Source organism: Sus scrofa, chromosome 6, assembly GCF_054392235.1.
Source record: "Sus scrofa isolate SSC_HxYL_T2T_F1_AM1 chromosome 6, Sscrofa_HxYL_maternal_Yorkshire_Landrace_v2.0, whole genome shotgun sequence".
In the NCBI taxonomy this organism is placed as follows: domain Eukaryota; kingdom Metazoa; phylum Chordata; class Mammalia; order Artiodactyla; family Suidae; genus Sus; species Sus scrofa.
The window spans coordinates 97,981,731-98,001,869 of record NC_139388.1 but is presented as its reverse complement, the minus strand read 5'-3'; the positions used below and the strand labels follow the sequence as shown (position 1 = coordinate 98,001,869).

At 49.3% G+C, this 20,139-nt stretch overlaps 1 long non-coding RNA gene across 2 annotated transcripts; it reads left to right on the top strand.

Moving 5' to 3' along the window:
* The first annotated feature begins 69 nt into the window (after window positions 1-69).
* On the top strand, window positions 70-10,070 carry LOC146402682 (uncharacterized). Of its 2 annotated transcripts, XR_014807476.1 has the most exons (3): window positions 70-195; window positions 4,217-4,369; window positions 7,599-10,070. It is a non-coding gene; the product is annotated as an uncharacterized LOC146402682 (long non-coding RNA). The 2 variants fall into 2 exon arrangements; XR_014807475.1 differs by lacking the exon at window positions 7,599-10,070 and having other exon boundaries at window positions 4,217-4,941.
* The last annotated feature ends 10,069 nt before the right edge of the window (window positions 10,071-20,139 follow it).

Below are 20,139 nucleotides of genomic sequence, written 5' to 3'. Positions count from 1 at the left end.
CCGCCCCTTCCTGCTCCGCCCCCTGCGCCGCCCCGCCCCGCCCTGGCCTCCGGCCCCGCCCCCGCAGCCGGAGCGCGCTCTGCCCGGCCAGGAATGTGGTCAGCGGTCGCCGTTCGCAGCCCCTTATTTGAGCCTCGAGGCGCCCCCGGGGCGGCGCGATCTGCAGGGCAGGAGTGTACGGCCAACAGGCATAAGGTAAGCCCAGGTTGGACCAGGTAAGCGATCCGAGTCTGGCGCGGGCTGACCGAGAGTACGGCAGTACAACACAGGTATAGCTGCGGTCGTTCAGACTTAAGTATGCGGAAGGTACAGTCTGGGGTGCATCGAGTGAATCAAGTGCACAAAGGTTGGTCCACACACCACGGGAGGCAGAGCCATGGTTATAAAGACAGGTACACCCAGGCGGGCACCTTTCTCATTGAGACAGGAAGACTCAACAGGTAACCGTGACTGGAGCAGGTACACAGAAGTGGGGCCCCACCCAGGTCCAAGTACATTTTTTTTTTTTTTTTTTTCTGAAATAAGGACCTTGCTGGGATAGAAAGGCAGGTACAACCTGCCTTGTCCCAGCTGGAAAGACTTGCAAGCAGCACCAGGAGCTCCAGTTCCATGGCACCAGGTGCCACCTATGTCACTTTTGAAATCACCAGTGACCCCACCTAGCTAACTCCCTGCTTTGTTGCCTGGTCATCTTTAAAGACCCCGAAGGATCTCCACGTCAGTGCCCCCCAGGCACAGCAACCCCAGGAGCTGGCCTCCAGGAGAGAGAGAAAACAAGCCTTCCCCCAGATCACATCCAGGGCTGGGCTCCTCTCTGTGCTCCCCACCACTCCTGCTGAGCACTGTGTGTGCCAGTAGCCTTAATCTTCACACAAGGGCCACTTTTAGAGTTGAGAAAAGTTCAGTGAAAAGTGCTGTATATTTAGACATGTGCTCATGTGTAGTAACTCCCTTTAAGATAGTAAGAATATTAAATGAGTCCAGATTAATCAGCATAATGATGATAGTCAACCACAGCGATAATACCTCGCATTTATGGAGGACTCACTGGGCGGCAGGCACGGTGCCAACGCCTTGCAGACACTTCCGTGCCTTTGCATCTCTCCTCCTCGGCCCAGGAGTGCTCTCCCCTTCTTCCCTGGCTACAGCTGCCTGGCCAATTCTGTTCCTCTTTTGGATGATGTCACCTCCTCTGTGAGGCCTGCCCAGACTCCTTTGGTGCTGAGTTGCTTCCTCCTTAGTGCTCCCACAGCACCCTGCCTGTGTCCCTACGTGCTGGATTGTGATTGCCTGCTTGGACCGCCTCCGGGGCCAGGGCCGGGCTGGGACTCCGCCTGTAATCCCTGGCCCCGTGCTACCCAGCACTGTGCCAGTGGGAGCCAGCAGGGCTGGGGGATGAGTCACGCAGCTCCGTGTCCTCCCAGAGTGAGCTGCAGTCTCGCTCTCTTCCGGCTTGTAAAGGCAGCTCTTTCCCGAGAAGCTGACTCTCTTCTGCAGAACGCAGGGCTGCTCTGGGGAAACCCTCCTCCACTTACCCCTGGATTTTGCACACCCCGGCCCCAAACCCCAGGAGACCTCTGGATCAAATGTGCCGAGCCCACACCCCTTCCTCTGCCTCTTGCATGCCGGTCCCAGTGGCTTGGCTTGCCAGCTTCCTTCCTGGAGCCTTCCTGCTCTCCTGCCATCTGCCTTCACCTGGCCAGCCTGGGCGGGGTCTGCAGAGTTCCAGGAATGGTCACCCACTAGATGGGCGATGGGGAGAGGTTGGAGAGGGAAAGGTCCCAGGAATTACTTTGCCCTTTGGTAACTCCACTGGGAAGCTCAGATGGGAGCACACAGGAGCTAGGTCACCTCTGTAGGAAGAGTGGGCAGACTGCCCCCGAGCCTTAGCAGAGTGGTTTTGCAGAGGTTCAGTTCCACAAGGTCTCTTGGAAATGGAGAAAGGGACAGATTCCTTTCATGTTTTGAGCTCCTAGTATGTTTTACATTTTATTTTATTTTTCTATTCTATTCATTTTCTTTTTTCTTTACTTTTCTTTTCTTTTCTGTGCCCATGGCATACATTTGGGCCAGGGATCAAACCTATGTCACAGTAGTGACAACACCGGATCCTTAAACACTAGGCTACCAGGGAACTCCAGCTTCCAGTATATTTTAAAAAGACTTGTCACAGTAGAGCTACAAAAATTGAAGTGTGGGAGTTCCCTGGTGACACAACAAGTTAAGGATCCAGCGTTGTCACTGAAGTAGCTTGGGTCACTGCTGTGGCTTGGGTTCAGTCCCTGGCCCGGGAACTTCCACACACCACAGGTGTGGCCAGAAAAAATTGAATTGTGTTTTAAAATTTAATCGAGTTTTCACTGTGGTGCAGCAGATTAAGGATCCAGTGTTGTCTCTGTGGTGGTACAGGTTCAATCCCCAGTCTGGAGCAGTGGGTTAAGGATCCATTGTTGCCCCAGCTGTGGCATAGGGCCCATCTGTGGCTTGGATTTGCTCCCTGGCCAGGGAACTTCCATATGCTGTGGGTGTGGCTGAAAAAAAAAAGAAAAAAAAATTAATTGAACAAGTTAACTCTTTCTTTTCTTTTAGATGAGAGTTGCAACATTTATTTCAGGTTCTTTCTTGTTTTTTGTTTTTGTTTTGTGTTTTGTTTCTTTTTTGCCACACAGGCAGGATATGGGAATTCCTGGGCCAAGGACTGAACCTACACCACACAGCAGCAACCAGAACCACAGCGGCGAGAACTAGGCCATCAGAGAACTCCTGACATTAACTCTTTCATCACATACGCAAGTGCAGTGAAATATATCTGGACTACTGACAAGATTATTGGAGGATTTGTTTGAAACATATATTATTTCCTCAGAGAAATGGCTGGTTTTAGGGCTGGGACAAGGAAAAAAAGTGAGCGTGAAGTGTCTCTCTCTCTCTTTTTTTTTTTTTTTTTTTTTTTGTCTTTTATCTTTTTAAGGCCGCACCCGAGGCATATGGAGGTTCCCAGGCTAGGGGTAGAATTGGAGCTGAGGCTGCTGGCCTTTGCCACAGCTCACAGTGACCCCAGATCCTTAACCCACTGAGCAAGGCCGGGGATCGGACCTGTGTCCTCATGGATACTAGTCGGGTTCATTAACCACTGAGCCGATGGGAACTTGCCTCCTCTCCCTTTTTAAAAAAATTTTATTATTTTTTCTTTTTTGGCCACCCTGAGGCATATGGTGTTCCTGGGCCAGGGATCAGATCCTGTTGTGCCACACTGGGAACTCCTCTTTTTTTTGTTTTTTGTTTTGGCTGCACTCCCAGCATGTGGAGGTCCCGGGCTGGGGACTGAATCTGCACCACAACAGTGACCGGAGCTGCTGTAGTGACAACACCAGATCCTTAACCTGTTGCGTCAGAAGAGAACGCTGAGCTTGGAGTGTCTTATGGTGCCAGAGTTAGGAAGTACCCAATACTCACAAAGATAGGAGTGTGTCAAAGGGACTCAGGAGCCAAAAGCTCCCAACGGTCAAAGTTGCAAACATTAAAACAATAAAATAGATAATGGAGTATTAGATTATAACCCAAAGTATAAAATACATATCCCTGAGTCTGTACTGTAGAAATAAATTTTGTGGGGAGGGCTTTTTTAGGGCCACATCCACAGCATGTGGAGGTTCCTAGGCTAGGGGTCTAATCGGAGCCATAGCCGCCGGCCTACGCCAGAGCCACAGCAATGCAGGATCTCAGCCATGTCTGCCACCTACACCACAGCTCACGGCAACACTGGATCCTTAACCCACTGAGCAATGCCAGGGATCGAACCTGCGTCCTCATGGACACAAGTCAGATTCATTTCCACTGAGCCATGACGGGAACTCTGAAATAAATTATTATTATTATTATTTGGCCTTTTTTTTGTCTTTATAGGGCTGCACTCGCGCCATATGGAGGTTCCCAGGCTAGGAGTCAAATCAGAGCTGTAGCCACCGGCCTGTGCCACAGCCACAGCCACATGGGATCCGAGCCGCATCTGCGACCTACACCACAGCTCACGGCAACGCCAGATCCTTAACCCACTGGGCGAGGTCAGGGATCGAACCCGTGTCATCGTGGATGCTAGTCAGCTTCGTTAACCGCTGAGCCACGACGGGAACTCCCCCAAATAAATTATTGACTAAATAGCTAGCTGGGGAAGGAAAGCCAAGGCCAAATAACGTGCAGTTTCTCCCTCCTTCAGGTTAATTTTCCCTCCTCTGCCTTTGAACGTGCGCTGAACTTAGTGACCTGCTTCTGAGTAACTGGGTAGGGAAGGGGAGCAGCAGTAACCATACAGTGGAGGAACCTGGCAGACGCCTCCCTGACCAAGTGATCAAGGTTAACCCCACCTGTGGTAAGTCAGTGGCTGTCGTGTGCCCCCAGCAACCTGTGATGAGGAGGCTCCTGTGGTACCGAAGAGACCTCCAGCCTCGTAACTCTAGAGGAAAACCTCAGACCACCCCAGCTAAAGAACATGCTACAAAATACTTGATCAGGACTCCTCAAATCGGAAAGGGTCATGAAAAGCATGGAAAGACAGAAACAGGCACAGACCAGAGGACACATGGCGAGGCGGGGTGAATGCCACAGCGTCACTGGTTGGATCCTGGAACAGCAGGAGCATTAGTGGAAAAGCTGGTGGATCCAAATAAGGTCTAGATTTTAGTTAACAGAGATGTACCCCTGTTGGTGGGTTTTTTTTGTGTTTTTTCTTTGTTTGTTTGTTTGTTTTGACAAATGTACCCCAGTGGTGTGAGATGATAACCTTAGGGGGAAACTGAGACTGGGGTGAGGTTAGGCAGGAACTCTCGGTACTATCTTTGCAATTCTTTTGTCAACTGAAAATTAATTCCAAAATTGAAAAATTCATTGAAAACATATATGACGTGGTGGAGTTCCCGTCGCGGCTCAGTGGTTAACGAATCCGACTAGGAACCATGGGGTTGTGGGTTTGATCCCTGGCCTCGCTCAGTGGGTTAAGGATCTGGCGTTGCCATGAGCTGTGGTACAGGTCACAGATGCAGCTCAGATCTGGTGTTGCTGTGGCTGTGGTGTAGGCTGGTGGCTATAACTCCTATTAGACCCCTAGCCTGGGACCCTCCATATGCCCCAGGTGCGGCCCTAGAAAAGACAAAAAAAAAAAAAAAATGTGTGTATTTATATATATATATTTATATTTATTTTAGGTTAGGGTTAGGGTTATATGTATAACCCTATGTATATAAAATATATATAACTTGGGAATTCCCCTTGTGGCTCAGCAGAAATGGATCCAATTAGTATCCATGAGGATGTGGGTTCAATCCATGGCCTCACTCAATGGGTTAAGGATCTGGTGTTGCTGTGGCTGTAGTGTAGGCCTGCAGCTGCAGCTCCAATTCCACCCCTAGCCTGGGAACTTCCATATGCTGCACGTGCAGCCCTCAAAAGCAAATATATATTTATATTTATATATACATACATATACATACACACATATACACACACACACACATATATATATATAATATGACTTCATGGGTCTTGTAGATGGCATATTTTGGTAAGAAGGTCTTTGTTCATTTCTGTTGGTGTGCATATATATGTATATAAACATGTATATAAATATATCTACATATGTACGTATCTATAATGTGTGTGTGTATATAAATATCTCCTGTGACTGAGTGTAACCATTTACAGATATCATGCAAAGTCTAAACTTAGGGCCTATTGGTATCTGATGCCCTGGCCAATGGCCTCCCTGCCTCCCCTCTCCCCCCCAGTTCAGCTGCCCCTGCTTCCTCTCTTCTGAACCTCGAAGGCTCACATTCTGGAAATGTTAGACCTGGAAAGCCCCCTAGACCCTGATGAGTCTAGAACCTTTGTTTCACAGATGAGGAGACAAAGCGGGAAAGGGACTTGCCTCTGGCCATGCTGCAAGGCAAAGCTGAGAATGGGACAAGCCAGGCTTTCTTTCTTTCTTTCTTTCTTTTTTTTTTTTTTTTTTTTTGTCTTTTTAGGGCCACACTTTTGGCCTGTGGAAGGTCCCAGGCTAGGGGTCTAATCAGAGCTGGAGCTGTCGGCCTACACCGCAGCCACAGCGACACCAGATCTGAGCTGCGTCTGTGACCTATACCACAGCTCACAGCAATGCCAGATCCTTTAACCCACTGAGCAAGGCCAGGGATTGAACCCGCTACCTCATGGATAATAGTCGGGTTCATTACCACTGAGCCACAACGGGAACTCCAAGCCAGGCTTTTTCCATCTCTGGCATCCCGGGCTCCATTTGCTGGAGATGTGGGGCTCTGACCCACGCAGGTGCTCAGAAGTACTGGTGACTTACTTGAAAGCCTGACCAGGGCAATGCCTTATTCAGAGGAGTGCTAGAATCTCAGGTGTCTGCTGGAGAGAGGAGTTTCCAGGGAAGTTTTCCCTTGGGCCTCACTGTGTGCTCACCTGACCAGTGAATCCCACCTGGTTTTAAAGATCCGGAAAGAGGTGGGGTCTGAAAGCAGGCAAAAGGCTGAGTTGGCTTGACACCCCCCCACCTCCTCCCCAGCCCCAAAGCTCTTTCTTGCAGAGAGCATTCTGCAAGGCCCTGACAGGGAGCAGAACCTTGGGTCCCCAGGCCTGGGGTTGAACACTTCCCAGTCTGTACTGGGGGGCATACCTTCGGTGATACCTTGAAGCTATCAGAGAGGCCCCTGGCCTTCCCTCTGGCCAGGAGAGGACAGGCTGGGCTGAAGTGGCCCTGCTGCTGAGGGTGCCAGGGTGGACATTCATGCCCTCTGGTCTGGCATGGAGAGGAGCCGACCCCTGTCCCCTGCTGCCCCCTACTCTGTGTTACACACTGAACTGTAATAGTTTCCCCACCTCACTATGGCTCCTTGAGGACAGGTCTCTGGGTCAGGCCCTGGCATAGATGTTGGTAAATCTGCGATGAGTCAGGGAAAGAGGCCACCCAGCTGGTTCTGGGTATGCTTTGCTGTGGACATCTCTGTTGCCTCATCTTTATCAAGTCCAGCTCAGCAATGCCCCCTGGTATCTGAAAAGGGCAGGAGTAGGCCTGGGGACGGGGGAGTTCAAGGTTCACTTGGGTCTTCAGCTGAGCCATCGCTGAAGGTCTGGGTGGGAGTGGAGAACCAGAAGCTTCATGGATGATCTGGCATCTAGGCCAAGTCCAACCACAGCTGGCTGACGTCAGCGCGTGTGGTCCATGTGGCCAACCACAGATGGGGTTGTCATCCAGACCAGCTCACAAGATCCTGGAGGTCACTAATGTGCAGCTCTCACGTGCTGATCAGAAGTTCTGATGGGCTGTTTGAGATATCACTGGTTGATAAACATGTAGCAGGAAACTTGGTTGTGTCTTTCTGGCACCCAGCGATTCCAATTCCCCCTTCCTAATAGTGCTGGGAATTTCCCAGCCATGTGATCTGGTCAGATTTGATCCCATTCCAGCAATGGGGCCTAACTGGCTTAAGCACATCAGTGTATCTCATCCTTCAGGGTATGGTAATTGGTCAGGAAAAGGCACACGACCCAAATAAGGCAAACCAGGTAAATGAATCTCAACTCTGTCTCTTTGTGTTCACCAGGCAGCAAGCTCTCTGTTTCTTGCTAATCACATGTAAGAAAAGCAAGTAGTACCAAGAGCTTCTGGAAGCCATCTTGTGACACATAAGAGGAGGCAGAGCCAAGAGACTGGGAGCACATTGATCCTTGGTAACGGCTGCTGGATCAAGCCTTGCCTGAAGCTATTCCTAGTTCTAGACTTTTTGCCTATGTAAGCCCATAAATTCTGTCACTCATAACCAAAAATACTTTTCTAATGGTAAATATAATTACTTAATAGTTATTAAGTATGTAATAATTACCGAAATACAGCTTAGGGGATAAAATCTTACAAGATATGAAGTCTGTGGGATGGTTTGGAAATAATAAAATAGACTCTCAGTGGTGAAAAGGTGGGCAAACTGCTGATCTAATTCAAGCTTTGCCATTTGACACATGGTAAAATGAAGGCCCAGAAAGATCTTTTTTTTGGGGTTTTGTAGCTGCTCAGTAGAGCCTGCTGACTCTCAGGCCACTTTTTTTTTTTTTTTTTTTTTTTTTTTTTAAATAGGACTGCACGTGTAGCATATGGAAGTTCCCAGGCTTGGGGTTGAATCAGAGCTGTAGCTGCCAGCCTATGCCACAGCCATAGCAACGAGCGATTCGAGCCGCATCTACACCTACACGATAGCTCAGGGCAACGCCGAATCCTTAACCCACTGGGTGAAGCCAGGAATTGAACCCACATCCTCATGGATACTAGTCAGGTTCCTTACTCCTGAGCCACAATGGGAACTCCCTCAGGCCCTAATTCTTGAGGCTTAATGGTGATTATTAGCATGCTGGAATTTCTGTGCATTCCCTGTGAAATCTTCACTTTGTGTTTTTCTCTCTTGTCTGCTTTTCCAAGAGGCAGAGAAAGACAGGCAATAATCCTTTTCATTTTGCAAACAGGGATGGAAAAGCCCAGAGAGGCTTAAAGATTTGCCAAGATCACACAGAAAGGTGGTGGTGGTAGAGCAGGTTCCAGAGGCCAAATGTCCAGAACATCACTTAAGGTTCCATCACCACCACCTCTACCCTTGTGCGAACTGCCTCTGCCTCCATTAGGGTAGGAATAAAGATGAGGGGGTACAGTGGGGGCCCTTCTTCTGGCCTTCCTTCTCAGCTGCCAAGTGATTAAAGAGGACTTTGAGTTGTACAGGCTGAGGAGGTGATTGTAGGCCCTGGCAGATGGTCCCTTGGCCCCAACCTTAGGAAAACCAAGGCTATAAGGCTCAGAGAAAACTTAGGCTATTTCTGTTTTCAGAGCCTCCAAAAGGGAGGCCAGCCTGGAGAGATAGGATGTATGAAATTCTGGCCTCACAATCTATGTGACCCCAGCTTTGACACCTACCCTCCCCTGCCCAAAAACTTTCTTTCCACAGTGTCCAACATTTTCAGTAGCCACAGGATTGACATGCCCAGTTGCACAGGTAGTGCACTGCACAATTTGACTTAGGATCTGAAAAGCAACCCCTGGAGTTGTACAGTTTGCAGCTTGCATAGCCATACACAGTGAGCCCAGGTTGTATTTATCAATATGTTTGAACATTCAAATTGTTTTTACACCAAAGACCTTGCAAAACTTTTTTTTTTTTTTTTTGTCTTTTAGGGCTGCACTGGAGGTTCCCAGACTAGGGGTCAAATCAGAGATACAGCCACCAGCTTACTCCAGAGCCACAGCAAGGTGGGATTTGAGCCGTGTCTGCGACCTACAGCACAGCTCATGGCAATGCCAGATCCTCAACCCACTGAGCAAGGCCAGGGATTGAACCGGTGTCCTCATGGATGCTAGTCGGGTTCATAACCACTGAGCCATGACAGGAACTTTTCAAACCCTTCTGAATAAACCAGATTTATAGACAAAGAAATTGAAAATATCTTGTTGGTCTTGGTTTGGGGATTGAATGTATGCTGAAATTATCATTATAGATTGAAATTTAACTGCATGATAAGAATTAAGAAATAGATATATTTGCTTTCAATACATGGGAGATTAGAATTGTTGCATCCTGTGCTTCATTTTTTTGTGATTTAGCTGGTTATTTTAAAAACCCATGTTGTGCTTTGTTTTTAAACAAAGAGATAAAAGATATCATTTCCTCAAATAACCCATTTCAGGTATGAATAGTTGTTATTTTCAAAAGATGAAAAGCTAAAATGGCTGTATTTTCTCTTTTTACTGTTAGTTTTTGAAGTACTAGAGGCATCTTGATGTTCTACATAGATTTTTTTTTTTGAACAGGTGATATATACACAATGCAAAAGGTGCAAAAGGCATGGGTGTGTTTAGATTAGCAACCAACTCTTCTTTCCATGGACCTTCAAATGATTTTGTTTTCCAGGAACTGAAGTTAGCAGTTTCTTATGTATCTTTCCAGATAGAATCTATGCAGCTACAAGCAAATGTTTGTTCACAGATATCCTGCTTTGTCTCTTTATTTTTATACAAATGAAGCCCTCTATATAGCCAACCGAGCCTCGCTTTTCTTACTTTGTAATAGACCTTTGAAGTAATTCCAGTCAGTGTATGTTATACTGCTTCATTACCAAAAAATGGTCAGCTGGAGAATATTCCGTTGTAAGGATGTACCATAATTTATTTATGGAGTTTGTGACCGAGAGACATTGAGGTTGTTTTTGATTTTCTTTTTTTGCCATGCTTGTCGCAAGTGCAAGTTCCCAGGGATCGAACCCATGCCATAGCAGCAACCCAAGCCGCAGCAGTGACAACAACACCAGACCCTTAACCACCTGCACCCCAAGGGAACTCCTCTTGCTTTTTCCTTTACCCAAGAAAATTTTTTTCAATTTTGTGTAGAGAAACATAATTTTCTTTTATGGTTTGGGGGTTTTCTGTGATATGTAAGAAGGCCTTCTCCAGCCTAAGATTATGACACAGCCCATTTCTTTCTAACACATTTGTAGTTTCATTATATATATAGATATAATATATAAATATTGTATGTATTTAATTTTTAATATACCTTTTAATCTGTTGGAATTAATTTTGGCACAGATGTAAGGTAAGGACCCAATTTAGTTAGCCTGGTGGATACTTGGTGATCCCAACAGTATTTATCAACGAATGTGTAAGAACTGTGATCAGACATAAGTAGTGTGTAGACGGGAGGAATTTGCAGATACATTTTTATTACTGTGTTTTCCCTATTATATTTCAGCATCAGATTTTTTTTTTTTTTTAAAGAATTTTGGTCTTTAGGCAGTGATCTGTGATGGGTATAAACTAGAAATTTTCTATTATAATAAACATAATTTAAAATTGTTTCATAGGCAAAGCTACCCCAGGGGCTGGCAGTGTTCAGCTAAGTGATAAAAGGACTGAGTAACTGCATTGCCATTGGACAAGCACTCAGTCAATTCCCTTAAGAAAATTAACACAAAATGCTTATTCATTGATTAAAATACCGAAATTTGGAGTTCCCGTCGTGGCTCAGTGGTCAATGAATCCGACTAGGAACCATGAGGTTGTGGGTTCGATCCCTGGCCTTGCTCAGTGGGTTAAGGATCTGGCATTGCCGTGAGCTGTGGTGTAGGTCGCAGACACGGCTTGGATCTGGCATTGCTGTGGCTGTGGTGTAGGCTGGCAGCTGCAGCTCCGATTGGATCTCTGGCCTGGGAACCTCCATATGCCACAGGTGCGGCCCTAAAAAGCAAAAATTAAATTAAAAATAAAATAAAATATAGAAATTTAAACAGAAACTAGTTCTACATTTAAAGATATGACTCCTCTGGGAAAACTCCTCAAGCCTTTGTTGGCTCATCTGAGAGGGTTAAGAGTTTGAATCTGGACTTCATCACCTCTCAGCCCTGCCACCTTGGGTAACTTACTTGACATCTCTGTGCCACATTTTTCTTCATCTATAAAATGGGGGAAACAAGAGAAGGTTCAGTAGGGCCTGAGTTTCTGCAGTCTGAGATGGGTGCTCTTAAAATTACAAATGTAAAGTGAAGCAGTGTTCTGTAGGATCTGGGAGGGCTTCTCACTTGCAGATTAAGCCTCATTAACTTCCCCAGAGGTGAACCTCTGAAAATAGCATCGTCTTCATCTTCTACGGCTGTTCGGCTGTTCGGCTGTTGGGACGCAGGTTGAGGCCGTGTGGGTAAATCATCTGGCTCTGGGGCTTAGTGGGCCTGACTCCCAGAATAACTCAGGTGTGTAAGATACATTGCTTTCTTTCTTTTTTTTTTTTTTCTTTTTAGGGCCACATCTGCAACATACGTTAGTTCCCAGGTTAGGGGTTGAATCAGAGCTATAGCTGCCAGCCTACACCACAGCCTCAGCAACAAGAGATCCGAGCCTCATCTGCAACCTACACCACAGCTCACAGCAACGCCGGATCCTTAATCCACTGAGTGAGGCCAGGGATTGAACCTGAGTCCGCATGGATGCTAGTCAAGTTCATTACTGCTGTGCCACAATGGGAACTTCCTACATTGCTTTCTTTCTGTATAAAAACCTACCTGAAGTTCCGACGCCAAGCCCCCAGTTCTACAGAGCCAGCAAACCCCTTTTCTTCAGTCATTCTTAAATTTTTTTTTTTTTTTTTTCTTTTTAGGGCCACACCTTTGGCATATGGAAGTTCCCAGGCTAGGATTCGAATGGGAGCTATAGCTGCTGGCCTATGCCACAGCCACAGCAACGCTGGATCCTAAACCCACTGATCAAGGCCAGACATCGAATCGTCATCCTCATAGATACTAGTCTACTAGTCGGGTTCGCTATTGCTGAGCCACAAGGAGAACTCACATTCTTTTTTTCTGAAAATTTGTTATTTGAGGATTTTTTTTAAAAGGTGATAGACATATTTTTTTTTTCTTTCTTTTTTTTTTTTTTTTTTTGTCTTTTGTTGTTGTTGTTGTTGTTGTTGCTATTTCTTGGGCCGCTCCCGCGGCATATGGAGGTTCCCAGGCTAGGGGTCGAATCGGAGCTGTAGCCACCAGCCTACGCCAGAGGCACAGCAACGCATGATCCGAGCCGCGTCTGCGACCTACACCACAGCTCACGGCAACGCCGGATCGTTAACCCACTGAGCAAGGGCAGGGACCGAACCCGCAACCTCATGGTTCCTAGTCGGATTCGTTAACCACTGCGCCACGACGGGAACTCCCAGACATATTTATTATCTTAAGGCATGGGTTCTTTTTTTTCCTTTCTTTCTTTTTTTTCTGGCCTTTTGTCTTTCTAGGGCTGGACCCCTGGCATATGGAGGTTCCCAGGCTAGGGATCTAATTGGAGCTACAGCTGCCGGCGTACGCCACAGCAGCGCAGGATCCAAGCCTCATCTGTGACCTACACCACAGCTCACAGCAATGCTGGATCCTTAACCCACTGAGCAAGGCCAGGGATCGAACCTGCAACCTCATGGTTCCTAGTTGGATTTGTTTCTGCTGCTCCACGACAGGAACTCTTCTTTTTTCTTTTAATTTATTTTTAATTATCCAAAGATCTTTGAATCAGCAAAGTGAAATGTACAATTTGGGAAGTTTTTCTGATAATCCATATTTCATCTTACACTTGTCCCATTAGAATGTATGTCTTGAATTAAAAGAAATTCTTCTAAATAAACCGTGTATATTTTAAAAATCCAACCTCTTCTTAGTGAAGCCATACTCCATCTACTGAATCCAGCAGCCAGTGACATTCCACCTTGTTGCTGCCATCCTGGCATCAGACGTGGAACAGGGACAGGCTATTAAACCAGTTTTAGCAAATTCAGAAAAGCACGTTCTTGGCTGGGGGAAAAAAATCCGCTTATCAAGAGATGTTATTCCTTCAAAGGATGAGAACCTCTTTCTTCACAGAGTTTGGAGGGCGCTTTTTGTTCTGGAAGAACAGCATCTGGATTTGAATATGTCCATCCTCAAAAGGAGATTTCTCATAATGGACCGGACTCAAAACACTCAGAGCACAAGGACCCGTGCGTTTTCAAAAGGAGACACTTCCCCAGATGCGCGAGGGCTCTTGTGTCCCCGTCAGCAAGCGCTTGGGAGGTGGGAGAGGGCTCCAGCGCCCTTGACACACTGAAAGACTTTCCATCATCTTCTGCCTCCCCACCCTACTCCAGGAATTTGGGACCTGAATTCATTTAAAAACATTTGTGGATTCAGGAGGCTTTGTTTTTTTTTTTTTAAATTATAAAGTTTCCAAGGAGAGCTTACCATGAAAGACCATCTGAGAGATGAGAAAGAAGGAAGCCAGGCCAAGGCCGGCCAGGCTGTATGGTGGGTTTGGGGAGAATGCTTATCTAGAGCCCGGCCACCTGCAGCCTGTGCTGCCAGGCAGGAGCCCACCGACAGGGGTTCGAATCCCTCCCCGTCGGTCCCTTCCGACGCGGCCCCGGGGGAAGTTGTGTAACCTCTGAGCCCCGCGACGCCCTTTCCTGGAGCCCGGAACTGGAACGAAGCCCTTGGAAGCCCTGACATCAGAGGTGACGCGAGCCTTCGCAGGCGATGACTAGGCAGAACCCATTGCCACTCCCTTTCCCTTGTCCCGGCCGCGGGGCGCGGGCGTGTCGCCTCCGACCAGGTGGTCCTGCTTCCTCTAGCAGCTTCCGTGCGGCACCGCACTCCGGCGCTCCCGGGGCACCCAGACCCTCCCTCGTTCCTCCGCTGCACCGCCGGGCCTCTGATAACACAGCCTGTGGGCTGGGCTGTGGCGCCCCCTGCTGGTGACCGCAGGGAGGTGGGGCACGGGGACGCCTTTGCCACATCTTAACCAAAAAAGTCCTTTCTGGAGTTAAACACAAGACAGAACGTCTCAATGATGAGAGATGCTGAATCTCAGAAAGGAAAGGGGCAGGGGAAACCTTCCTATCAAGGCGAGCTCCCAGGTGGAATGGGGTTTGGACAAAAGTGAGGTGGCCCCTGAGGCTATGGGGCGGGGTGAGATGCGGTGCCTACGGTGTAGTCTTTGGAGTCCCAGGATGGAAAGGCCTCTCGTGAGGTTCCTGGTAACCCTGGCTTTTGGGAATGGGTGGAACATAGACAGGTAAGGATGGGTAGAGGGCGATTCCACTGCTGCCCCCATCCCACCCCACTTGGCAAAGTCATCTTCCTTCAACACTCAGCTTGCCTCTTCTCACAACAGTTCCTGATGCCCCCTGAGAGGTCACACTGCCCCCTTGCCTGCAGGTGCTCCCATCAACCCATCCTATAAAGGCAGGATCCAGGCTGTCGTCCCCACTAGGCTGTTGGACTCCATCCGGACTCTCTCTCAACCCCCGAGAGCTGCCCAGCACGTCACTGGTGCTCAGTGCATGTTTGATGACTTCGGTTGATTTGGGAATGGCTCCAGGTCCTCCTTGGCTTTTTATTTTATTTTACTTTAGTCTTTTTGCCTTTTCTAGGGCCACTCCCTTGGCATATGGAGGTTCCTAGGCTAGGGGTCTAATCAGAGCTGTAGCTGCAGGCCTACACCAGAGTCACAGCAATGCAGGATCCGAGCTGCGTCTGCAACCTACACCACAGCTCAAGGCAACGCTGGATCCTTAACCCACTGAGCAAGGCTAGGGATCAAACCCGCAACGTCATGGTTCTTAGTCGGATTCGTTAACTACTGAGCCACGACGGGAGCTCCCCTCCTTGGCTTTAGAAAGGCCCTGGGCAGGTGGAGAAGGAGTCCTGAGTGGTGGTGATCTGGGCCGTCCCTCCTTGCTCTGAACCCCCTCCTGTCAGACGGATTCCTCAGGCAGGGTTACCCCCTCCCTTCATTAAGACCCCCTCCTGACTCTGCCTTAGGCTCCCACTTCCAGTCCCCCACTTCCAGTCCGGCCCTCTCCTTGTCTCTGATTTCCCAGGATGCCCCCCCCCAGCCCCCGGTGGCTGCCCTGCTCACCCTGATTGGGCTCTGACACCCACACTGGCTCCCCCATGTGGGGATCCCCCCTCACCCCATTTGTGCTCTGACACCCTGAGCCAGATTCCCACTCAGACCCCTCCTCACTCCACTGTGACACCCCCTCTTGTCTTCTGTGGTTCCCACCCCCATACAGACATCTCCCTTGATTTGCTGGTTTTATCAACTGATGGCTTTTTCAGGGCCACACCCGCAGCACATGGAGGTTCCCAGGCTAGGGGCTGAATCGGAGCCATAGCCACTGGCCTATATCACAGTCACAGGAACATGGGATCCGAGGTGTGTCTATGACCTACACCACAGCTCAGGGCAATGCTGGATCCTTAACCCACTGAGCGAGGCCAGGGATTGAACCTGCGTCCTCGTGGATACTAGTCAGATTCGTTTCTGCTGAGCCATGACAGGAACTCTGAGAAGGCAGCTCTTGTAGACGGAGGGATGAAGCTTGGGGACAGCCATTGCTGCTGCCTGGATGATGGGTATCTGAGGGGGTCTGAGGTGCCTGGGCAGGTGTTGGGGGACTGTGGGAAGCGGGTCAGGGTCTGCAGGACACAGGCTCTGAGTGATAGGACTTCTTCGTGCCAGGGCACCGGGCAGACCACCCCTTCCCCATCTGTGCCCCTTTACGGCTCTCTCTGTCCCCATCTCTGGTCACCTTGAGGAAGAGGACCTGGAAATTCTGCTTTGGTGGCTGAAGCAGATGTCACTGACCTCCTGATGGAACCACCAGATGATCTTTGCAACCACGGGTGGAGAGAGTGCTGTGGCTAATCCCTCCACCCCCACTTCCCCAGAGAGAAGAGGAAGTTAAGGATCAGGGGTTGCGTAAATTGCCCTCAGTGGCTCCCGGAATCCCAGACTCCAATCCCAGCATCTTCCGGCCACCATTGGCCTTTCCCCGGCCTCTCCCCGCCCCGTTTCTTTATCATGCTTTGGAGGTAACGAGCTTCTTGAGTCGGAGCCAAGCTTGAGGTTAGGGCTCAGGGTTAGGACTCTGTAGTCAGACAGAAAGCAGGTCAAGGGGTCAGGAACTTTCCCCCAAACCTCAGGGGCAAGCTCTGAGGCACCTTCATTGGAGTGGGGGATTTGGAGCAGGATGACCATATAATTAGTCATCCAGTTTAGGATACTTTTGAGAATGAAAGGGAGTGCTATTAATAATGACACCATGGCCGTAGTGGTTAATGAATCCAACTAGGAACCATGAGGTTGCGGGTTCGATCCCTGCCCTTGCTTAGTGGGTTAAGGATCCAGCGTTGCCATGAGCTGTGGTGTAGATTGCAGACAAGGCTCGGATCCCGCGTTGCTGTGGCTGTGGCTGTGGCCGGCGGCTATGGCTCCTATTAGACCCTTAGCCTGGGAAACTCCATATGCCATGGGAGCTGCCCAAGAGATGGCAAAAAGACAACAACAACAACAACAACAAAAAGGATGCCATGGCAACAGCTGTGAACAGAGAGGTGAGGTCACTATTAATGGTACCACCTGCCCAGCCCTGTCTCCACCTCCACAGCCTCAGAACCCCCCCAGACCTGGCACAGAACAGCAGCCAGTTACTAGGCAGTTAATGGTGCTGGGCATTCAGCAGAGCTTGTTTGTTTGTTGGTTGGTTGGTTTTGCTTTGTTTTTTGCTTTTTAGGACCGTACCTGTGGCACATGGAGGTTCCCAGTCTAGGGGTCAAATTGGAGCTGCAGCTGCCGGCCACAGCCACAGCAATGCAGGATCTGAGCCGTGTCTTCAACCTTACACCACAGGTCATGACAACGCCGGGTACTTAACCCACTGAGCAAGGCCAGGGATCGAACCTTCGTCCTCATGGATGCTAGTCAGATTCGATTACTGCTGAGCCACAACGGGAACTCCAGCAGCAGAGCTTGTTTTATTAGCTCTCCATGACAACATGTGGCTGATCTACTTATTGTTCCCATTATATTTATGGAGAGGCTGAGGCCCAGAAGACTCTTGCCCAAGAAATACGCAGCTGGTGAGTGGTAGGGTTGGGATTTAAATCCAGGGAGTCTGGCTTTCCTTGGGAAGATTATGATAAAAATTTAATGAACTGGTTTGGCCCACAAGAATTGTGCCATGGAATGAGGGTTCCTCAATCTTTCATCAGACCTCTGCGCACCCCATCCCATCACCCCAGTCTCTTGTAGCTGTTTTTTTTTTTTTTTTTTTTTTTTTTTTTTTGTCTTTTTGCCATTTCTTGGGCCCACGGCATAGGGAGGTTCTCAGGCTAGGGGTCGAAGCGGAGCTGTAGCTGCTGGCCTACTCCAGAGCCACGGCAACATGGGATCCGAGCCACGTCTGCAACCTACACCACAGCTCACAGCAATGCCGGATCCTTAACCCACTGAGCAAGGGCAGGGATGGAACCCGCAACCTCATGGTTCCTAGTCGGATTCGTTAACCACTGTGCCATGATGGGAACTCCGGTATTAACCTTTTTAAACCTCTCAACAACCCTGTAAACTAAGAAACATCATGACTCCCATTTTACGGCCGAGAAAACTGAGGCCACTGGCCCTCCATTACACAGCTGGTAAATGGTAGAGCCAGGACCACCCAGTTGGCTTAACCATCATGCAGTTTATCCTTGAGGGGGAGGATGCTCCTGGCCCAGTGGTCTTGTCCCTCCAGCCTCCTTCCTCTAGGACACAGAAGCTGGAATTCTGCTTTGGTGGCCAAAGCAGATGTTACTGACCTCCTAATGGAACTCATCAGACAGTGAGCCAAGCTTTAGAACATGGAGAGAGTCCACGTTCCAGCCTTCTGGGGGCTCAGGCAGGCGGCGTCCATTGACTCTCCCTTCCGCTCCGCTGTCTCCCTGCAGGGGGCGCAGGCGGGCAGAGGTGGAGCCTGATTCCCCGCCGCCCTCCGCGGCAGCTCATTTTCATTCATTTTCTTTAAATGCTTCTTGCTCTGTTTTTAAATCTAATTTTTCAGCTTCTTTTTTATCTTCACTCAAGTTGCTTTAATGAAACGAAAATGTGTCTGTTTCCCTCTGCTGGAGCTGCCTGGGGAATTTCAATATAAAACAAACAAGTTGGCTTTTAAAATTAAAATTTTATGGGTGGCATTTCCTCATTTAATGGAAGGCACAAAAGGCTGGAGTAAAACCAATTAACACGGGGTTGGGACTCGGTGTTCAGCAAAATTAAGCAGCAGGAGCACGGTGTGCTGGGAGCTGTTAGTGCGGGGGTGGGGGCTGGGGGAGGTGCACATGCGGCGTGGAGGACGGTGGCAAGCCCACATCTCTGTGTAGTGCACCCTGGACCGCCCCGCAACCCCTGCCCCCAGGACCCCATGCCCAGGTGCCTATGTGCACACCTGCTCTGTGCATTTCCACGGCAGGCAACTGTGGGGAGGAACAAACACGGCGATGGCTGCTTTCAATTCCTGGGGTCCTGGATGCTGGAGTCTGGCGAGGCATCCATGAAAGTAGCTAAGACCTCTGCAAAGGCCAGGATTCACTCAGGATTTAACCATCCCCAGGACAGAGTCCCATCCTGTCTTGATCACTGGCTGTGCCCCAGGGCTCAGACCGAGCCAGGAGTGTGGTAGGGGCTCCACACACCATGGTTGAAGGAATGATTTCATTTGTGCAAACAATATTAACACAACTCAGCAGTGAATCAGTCAGAGTCCTTATCGCTTGGCACAGGACTCTTTTCTTTTTCTTTTTTTTTTTCTTTTGGTAGACCTGGTGGAAATGCCACCAGATCCAAGGAAAGAGAGGCCCCTGCCTCCACCACGGGAAAAGGCTTTGTGAAACCAGCAAAGGCAGAGTGTCAAAAAGAAGCAGCAGAGGAAAAGGCAGCCAGGACAGGGGTCTGGCAAAAGCAAAGGTCTGGAGGTGAGATGTGGACTGGGCTGAATCTGGCCAGAAGTAGGGTGTGTGCAGACAGAGGAATGTGGAGAGGGCAGAGGCAGCCAGGTTGTGAAGTGTGGGACGAGAAGCTTCCTTTGACTTTTTCTCGTGGGCAGCAGGGATCTGCTACAGGTTCCAAAGCAGATTGGTGCCCTCGGAGGCATTTTTGGGAGACCGAGGCTGGTGGGAGGAAAATGAAGAGTCCAGCTGGGCGTGGTGACACTGGTCCAGTCTGAGTGGAGGACCTCAGGCTGGGGGTCAAGGGGATGGTGTGGCCCTCCTCTGAGCTGGGGGCCCCTGGAGGAGGAGCAGACTGGGCAAGTGGAGGTGTTGGGTGTGGCAATGCCGACCCTCCCCTGGGGTGGATCTGATTGTGTTGGGGACACAGGAAGTAGATTTCACATCGGCAATTACAACTGGATCCCACTGGGCGCTGGTGCCACAGACCCCAGGGACCACACTCCTCCCTGGAAAATAGGTCTCACAGCTTCAGAGAAAGGGCCTGGGCTACCTCTTCTGCGCCCTTCATCTGCATTCCCTTTCCATCCCCCATGAGTCTTTCTGTCCTTCCCTGGGACACCTTTCTCCCCGCCCTTTCTGCCCTCTGACCCCTGATTCTGTGCAGAGGGCCACTTTGGTTACTAGAATCCCCAGAGCGGCAATAAGATGGGGAAAGCCAAGTGTCCCACCTGCTCTGGGTGGGGAAATCCAGCTGGTCGCCATGGCTGCCACCAGCATCCTTCAGAGCTGCAAGGACACTCCCGGACAGAGTCCTGCAGGCCCCAGGCAGAC